Raw genomic sequence first — 8355 nt, 5'->3', positions numbered from 1 at the left:
TTAGCACAAAGTGGGAAGACGATAGTCGGAAGGGAGCCGGACCCGTGCAGGCTGGAAACCGCCGCGTAGTGGGGTACGCATGAAAGAAAACCCTAATAGCGGGCAGCGAAGCGGCAACACAGGTCGGCAGCGACCACAGACCGAATCCACAAAGAGCCAAAACAAGGCCAAGGAGCCCGCTGCAGAAAATGAAGGCGGGGGGAAGAAAAGCGACAGAAAATGGGAAAAACGGAGAAAAAAGAGGGGGAAAGGAGCGGCAAGGAAGGGGAAGAGAGGAGGCACCGGGGCTAGCGCATCAGGTAAATAACTAGCACCGGAGCGAGGAGGATGAGGGGAGGAGGGAGGCAGCCAAACGGCCAACCCTCCTCCCCTATATGGCTTAAGGGTTTCTCTTTTCTCTCTAGTGGCTAGAGAGAAAAGAGACAGCTAGGGTTTTTTCATTAAACCTATTATAACAATAAGACTACAGTAACAATAATAATAAGAATAATAAAATGTGATAAATGCATTTTCGGTCTATGTGATTTTGGATTTTGGCAAATAGCTCTATGACTTTTATAAAGTTAATAATTATCCTATGGGGTAAGCAAAAAAAAAACAAATTAGTCCATATCATTAAAAAAGTTGACAAGATATGTTAATGTGTCACATTATCACGAATTAGGCTAGTGAGAGGGTGGTCAAACCACCCCATGACCTTAAATTTTTTTTTTTTTCCTTTTTCTACCATTTGGGTTGGTTCGGATTCTGTCAAATTTTCTAACGACATGGACTAATTTGTTCTTTTTTCTAACCCAAAAGAGTAATTAATTACTTTTTAAAACTCATTGAGCTATTTGTCAAAACCCAAACCAGAGGGACTAAAAATGCATTCATCCCTAATAAAATTCTTAATGATAGAAATTTCTCCTTCAAGTTTTTCCTCTTTTAGTAAGATTTAGTAATCATATAAATTGATACATGTAAGCTCACTGGATGAAAGGTTAGGAACTCTTGTAAGTAAGCCCTTTATTTGTATCATTATACTATCTTTTCAAACATTCTTCCACAATACATGGTGGGGTAAGATTTGTTGAAAAGAAGATTGTATATGTAGTACCCTTCGAATGTTTATTAAGGTTGTATACAGCTTTGCAAGGGCTAATGGGTTTGCAAAGATCATTAAAATTCATTGGAAGTGATAATTTTACTTTTGCTTTTAAAGTAACATTTGATGTAGGATGACCAAACATTTAAGCCAAAATCCTATTGAAGAACGTTCTATGTTGAATTCTCAAACATTCAACCTTAATCCTAGTCCTGAAACTTCGACTCTACGATACAAAACGCTCAATCTAAAACCCCAAGACCGTTGGTCCAACGGTACATTGAAGGTTCAATGGTACATTCAAACGTTCGACATGTGGCAATACTATGTAAATCAACTCATTCTTATCCAATGCTTTTTCTCACGTATAAATACCCCTTCCTTACGCCTCTTTAGCCTATTTTTACCCATTTTGCTCAATGTTACCCTTGTGTAAGTGTGTGAGAAAGCTTTTTTGTTTTCAATGAGGTAACTTTCTTATGTTTATTTGTTATTTAAGTTGTTGTGCTATCTAGGTGTTTTTCATAGCTTAACTTGAAGGTTTTAAGCTTGTGGTTGTGTTATTAGTGTTAATACTAGTTTAATGATGAGTTAGCATGTTAATGATGTTGATTGTAGTTCTTTTTTAAATGGATGTGTTATTTTGACTTAGGACTTTGTTAGAGATCTTGTTAAGATTTTAGGACTACCCTAGAAGTGGTTTGGTTGATTTTTTGTTCGAAATGGGTTTTCCAGCACCGAACATTCAACATTGCAAAGCTCCAGTGAAATTAATTAACTAGTAATTGACCTCATGATTCGCCTCCCAATCTTATTCTATAAGGAACAAAACTTAGAAATCTCATCATCTCCAAAGAAAATCTGCAGTGGAAAACTTTTTACTTAAAAACAGAAATAGCTATAATTTAAATTCACAATCATCAAATAACCAGAGTAAATCTAAACCATCATAATATAGATTAGTCTTCAAATGTTACGGTCAAAGACCAATCAACAAACTAAGTTACGTGATTACAAATTAAATCTAACTATATGAAAATATAATCAAAGCCTACTCTTAACAAGATAAAGTATGAACATAATTCCAACACAATTAGCAAAGATGATTAGGGTGTGCCCTACAAAATATCAAAGTGTCGTTTGCAAACAATAGATGTGAGATGCTAAGAGCATCAACATCCTAGTCCCCATAGAAAATCTTGATAAATGGCCCTTGTTCTCTGTAGTAATAATCTTTTTACTTAAAACCTTCATAACAATGACAAATACAAAGGAGACGAAGGGTCTCTATGTCTCAGGCCATGAGAATTGTTAAATCATCAAGACCTTATCACTATTCATAACTTTTACCACCTGCAAGACCTCTTTTCCAAATGCTCTCTCCAACCAAATGGCATCTACTTGGAGTCAAAAGAAAAATCACCCAATTTAGGTCGTTGACTAAACTATTTGGTAAACAAACTATTATATAATTGCACTATATGTGCTATGATCTCGAAATGATCTGACATCACTATACCATTAACCCGACAAAATTTTAATGAAGAATTTTTTTTACTCAAATTGGCAACTCAATGAAAGAATTGTGCATTTATCACCTCTTTTAACCACAACACCCTTAATTTCTACCTCCAACTCACCTCCTCTACGAGACCTAAATGTGTGAACATTTAATGAGATTATTTAAGGCTCTTACGTACCTTATCAACCAAGAAAAGGGTTTGTTTAATCTCAAGTTGGCTCTCTTGAAAGCTTAAAAGTTCAGAAGCAAACATTACAACTTTTGGACGCCAAGCCACCAACATATCTTTCAGCATTGGCCATTTTAAAGTATGAACTCCTGGGCAAAACCACTCGAGTCTTAGTAGCACTGCAAGATGTAGGACAATTACTTGCAAGAAGGTGGACCTAGCTATTTGTTGCACCGCTTCTTCCACTTCAACAATTTCCTCCCATACCTTACAATCAACTATTACAAGTTGCTCCAACTGCGTGAGACATCTAGCCACAGAGGTCGAAAATAAACTTTTCAAACTCGTACATCTTGCAACACGTACTCTTTGTAGATTGTGAAAGCTGAAAATTGGTTTGGGGTCTTTACTCCATATATGCCTCACATTAGGCAACCAACTCAAATACAATATTATCAACTGAATGGTTGTTACAACATCTGTTTCTATAATATTTGGCCCTTGCAGTTCATATACTTCTTGCAGTGAGCCACGATCACTAACCCAAAGCATCTCTAGACTCTGAAATCTTGTCAACATATCAAATTGAAAGATGTTCACAAGACTTTCACAAGAATCAACATCTATACACTAGAGCTTGTAAAAGGAATTCATAGCAAATTGGTTTCTCCAAATGATTTTCAAGTCATCCATGTGGAAGATTTTCAAATATTTCAAATTAGGGAAGGCAACCTGCAAGGTTTATACCAAGTGCTAATTATACACCTATTCGTAATAACTTACATAACGGTTTTTGGAAGAAAAAAAAGTTTAGAACCAAAAAAGGAGGTTAAAACAGGGGAACAACATGAACATTCAACATCCATGTGGTGCCCACCCTAAATGTCTAGTGAATTTCATGGTGGACACTATGAAATCCACTTGAGTCTTGGTAGCACTGCAAGATGCAGGACAATTACTTACGGGAAGGTGAACCTAGCTATTTTTTTGCACCGCTTCTTCCACTTCAACAATTTCCTCCAATACCTTACAATCAACTATCACAAGTTGCTCTAATTGCGTGAGGTATCTAGCCATAGATATCGAAAATAACCTTTTCAAACTCATACATCCTACAACAAGTACTCTTTGTAGATTGTGAAACCTAAAAATTGGCTTGGGGTCTTTACTCCTTGCATGCCTTATATTGGGCAGCCAACTCAAATACAATATTTCAATTGAATGGTTGTTACAACATCTGTTTCTATAACATTTGGCCCTAGTTCATATACTACTTGCAGTGAGCCACAATCCCTAACCCAAAGTATCTCTAGACTCTGAAATCTTGTCAGCATATTAAATTGAAAGATGTTCACAAGACTTTCACAAGAATCAACATCTATACACTGGGGCTTTAAAAGGAATCCACGGCAAATTGGTTTCCCCAAATGATTTTCAAGTCATCCATATGGAAGATTCCCAAATATATTAAGGAAGACAATCTGCAAGGTTCATACCATGTGCTAATTACATACCTATTCGTAATAATTTACGAAACGGTTTTTTGTAGAAAAAAAAAAAGTTTAGAACAAAAAAATGAGGCTAAAATAGGGGAACAAGTAAAAAAGATGTACTTCTTTATTAAAGAGAGGTTGCATAGCAGTATGAGGGTTCTTCTCTGCATTCATTGCCTTGAGTTCTTTGCAGGTCACCATGCCCAAACTAATAGGTTTAGATATGAATGTCTTCAATTGAGAGCAATGGTCTATCGCTAATCACATCAATGATGAAAACTTGATATTATTTCCTTCAAATAATCTTTTTAGCACTGGAAGCTCTTTTAGGATTAGGGAATCTAGTCAAGGGAACAACTCCTTAGGAATTATTTCTTCAACTACTTCTAAATCTTCAGTGACTAGTATTTTTTTTCATAACCTTGCAATCAAATGTGCTAAGTTCTTTAAGTTGCACCAAATGTCTGCTTATAGAGAATAACAAAAGATTTTTTATATTGCTGGAGCACTCCACCACCAAGGTTGACAAATTTTGAAACCTTGCATGTTTCCTAAACTACAAGAGGGCCTTGTTGCCAACATTGGTTGTAATGTACGTCTTCCAAGCCTATTGAGGTGAGACACAAGCTTTTTAAGTTGGGGAACATAACCTGCAACAATGGTTAATTATTTATCCTCTAAAACTTCTTTGAAAACCTTTCTTAAAATAGTCATGTAATCACATTGCAAATATACATTGGCATACTTAAATTTCATAGAGTATGGGCTCATATTCACAGATAAAAAAAATATATATGTAGTAAAAAGTTCGTTTTAAAAATAAAAATAAAAAACTATAAGACTTTTGGGTATATTGGATTTTGAGTTTGAATTGTTTTCCTTCATCACCATTTTGTTCTTCATTATTGATTTTTTTTTTTTTTTTTTTTTTTTCAATTTCTAATTGTCTTTGTTCGTGGACATACCTCATAGGAGGAAACCACATAAACTCTTCTGCTCTTGATTGTTTTGTGCTATTTTATTGTAATCATGATCTATTACACGACATTTCCAAATGACATAATTAGTCTACACAAATGATGTGATATAGTAGTACTTTAGCTAATTTTTAAGTGGGTTTAAACGAGTATAATGGCTAAATTAATCTCATAAACTGTAGTGACTAACAATATTTTCAAAAAGACTATTCAAATATTTCACAACCATGATCTCCACTACTCTTATTTGATTACAGCAGTCAAACTTTTACTTGATACTCAAAATGAAGAATAAAGAATTAAATTACTCAATATTTGTGAATCAGAATTTCTTAATAATCCTACAAATGTATTATTTGTTAGAAGTTCACATTCTTCGTAAAGACAACAATTCTAGAAATTTCTTGTGAAATTACAAAAATTCTTAAAAATTGATGATCATGGTCATTTCAATACTAATTCAAAATTGAAACCCTTTGCTCTAGAAAAAATTTAGAATCACAATAAAAAATTTGAGAGATAGAGACAAATTTCTTTTTCCTTTGTTATTATTAGTATTTTTTTTTTTTCTCTTTGACGTAAAATTCTAGATATCGCAATGAAAATTACATTCATTCCATTTAGAGGCCATAAACGTTCTATCACTTTGACCTCAATGTGGACATCTTATAAGATGCTAACTTAAGGGATTGTCTAATAGAGTTCTCATGTTGGCTCCCCTGTAGTATTTTGCTCATAAGTTCGAAAGCTATAGCATTCGTATTATTCCAAATTTTATTTGAACAAGAGTTGATGTTGTAATGATTCTAAAAATTAATTTTGGTTGATACTAAAATAGTTATTATTGAAATGGTGTGCTCCATACATTTATGTTGGCCTGTGACGTGTGTGGAATCAAATTATTTGATCAAATAAAGTTTTATATACCTATTCACCTAGAATTGGCATGTGAAAATCAGGCTTGGCCTACGAGATAATTTTTCTAGCATCAGTTACGAGTGAATTTTAAATGCTCATGAGCTTTGGAAGATGCTCTAGTGTTAAGTAACGCAGTTGAGGGAATAAGAATGTATGTTATTCTTCTATTTCACCTTCGTCTTTCATGACTATTGTACCCATGATTCTAGATTTTATTATCACCAATCCTTCCAGTTGAGAAAGGCCCCTAGCCATGGCAGATGAGAAGACAAATTTTAATTTATCACACTCTACCTCTTTTAGAAGTCTCAAGTTATCAAAGGGTATCAAGAGAAGTTGGCCATGACATATTTCTTCTAAGCCCGTCATATTTTTGAGAATAAAAGTCTCTAAGTTAGGAAATGCAATGCATCCTTGAGTTCATAATATACTTAATCTCAGCATATTTTAGATATGAAGATGCTTCAGTTCTTGAAAACCTTCTCTGTCTAATTCATTTAGAACACTTTCAACACCTTGTAACTCATCTAAATAAAGACTTTTTGTTCCCTTTAATAGTATTTTAAACCCAACCTATGATTGAAAGCTTGTATTTAGCTTGAGTTTTAATGTTCTTGAGGCTTCTCCTTGCCCATCATACCAGTCTCATGCATCTCCTACAAATATTACGTATCTTTCTAACTTCTCAAATGTCAAATCTTTTGGCAGATTGCAAACATCTCGAATATGTATCTCTAAAATAATCAAATGTGACAAATGCTTTACCTTAGCAAGAATAGCATTATCTCTTTCATTATGGAGTCATTCAGCCTCTCATTCAATGTAACTCCATATACAACTCTTTTAACGTGACAAAGCTTGATAGGACATTAGGTGAAACTACTTCAAGTTTGAAACAATGGCTCAAATCCAACAGCCGCAAACGACACAACAACCCTATTTCTTTTGACAATTTTGAAATATTAAATTCACGAAGATTAAGAATTGATAAATTCTTGAGCTCTCTAAACAGCTATGTCTCCCAACGCACATTGATCCAGGCACAATGTTTGACTCCAAATCCTGTCGAGAGGGGTGAGATTGCAAAAAAATTGAAAGTTTGATACATTAAATTGAGGTTTTTTTAAACTTAGGGAGGACATTGCGAAAGTAATGGAAGTTCAAAAAAATGAAGTTTCACCCTATTTGCAATTTAGCCTCCAATATTTAAAAATTAGCAATGTACCTCAACAAAGTATCAAAAATTTGCAATGTGACACATCCATTATCCATTTCCATCTAATTTGACTGAAAATTTCACACATGCGTCGCACGTGCATTTTTTTGTCTTTACTTTCCAAAATTGCCCTATATTTTTTGGCAAAATTCCAAAAATACCCCCAATGATAAACCAAAATAAAATTAAAAAAATTAAAAATTAAAAAGGAAAAAATAGCCCATGGGGGTGGTTAGGCCAACCTTAAGGAGCAAAATGGGGGTGGCCGAGCCACCCCAAATGGCCAGATTGGGGGTGGCGAGATCCAGCAAGATGACCATGGCTAAAAGGGGTGGCCAACCACCCCCAATTGTTTTTGCCTTTTTTTTAAAAAAAAAAATTTAATATAAGGGCAATTAGGTATTTTGAATCATTTCCGTTAGAAAAAACATAAATTATTGACGGATTGTTCATATTGCGAATTTTTGATACTTAATTTGTTGGGGTACATTGGAAAGTTTTAAACATTGGAGATCAAATTGTAAATGGGGGTGAAACTTTAGGGAGGTAAAGTACATTTCCCCTATAATTAAGAGAATCATGTCATAGTTCAACTCCATATAGTCTATCCAAAGCCATCAACTATTTCATGGTAGGGTTGACGTTGTCTCGAGATGCCTGTAAATTGTAATGCAATACTAGTGCTCCGGATATTGCTGTATACCATTTTCTTTAGTAGCTCAAACAATTTAAACCGCGAGTGATTTACACCACTAATGAAGTCATAGTTGTGACTCCATTTGTTCTTGGTGCGCTGATCACTTATAAAACCATTGAATCCAAGGCCAAGCAATAAAAATAAATATATTTGACCATATGGTTAACTCCTATAGTAGTAATTCTATAACCATTATCTCACACAATACAGTGTACTATGTCATATGATACAATTGTTTATAACCCTTTTACATGCATGTATTTAGAAAACTCATAC

Source organism: Corylus avellana, chromosome ca10, assembly GCF_901000735.1.
Source record: "Corylus avellana chromosome ca10, CavTom2PMs-1.0".
Lineage (NCBI taxonomy): Eukaryota > Viridiplantae > Streptophyta > Magnoliopsida > Fagales > Betulaceae > Corylus > Corylus avellana.
The sequence above is the reverse complement of the archived record's forward strand: the minus strand, read 5'-3'. Positions refer to the sequence as shown.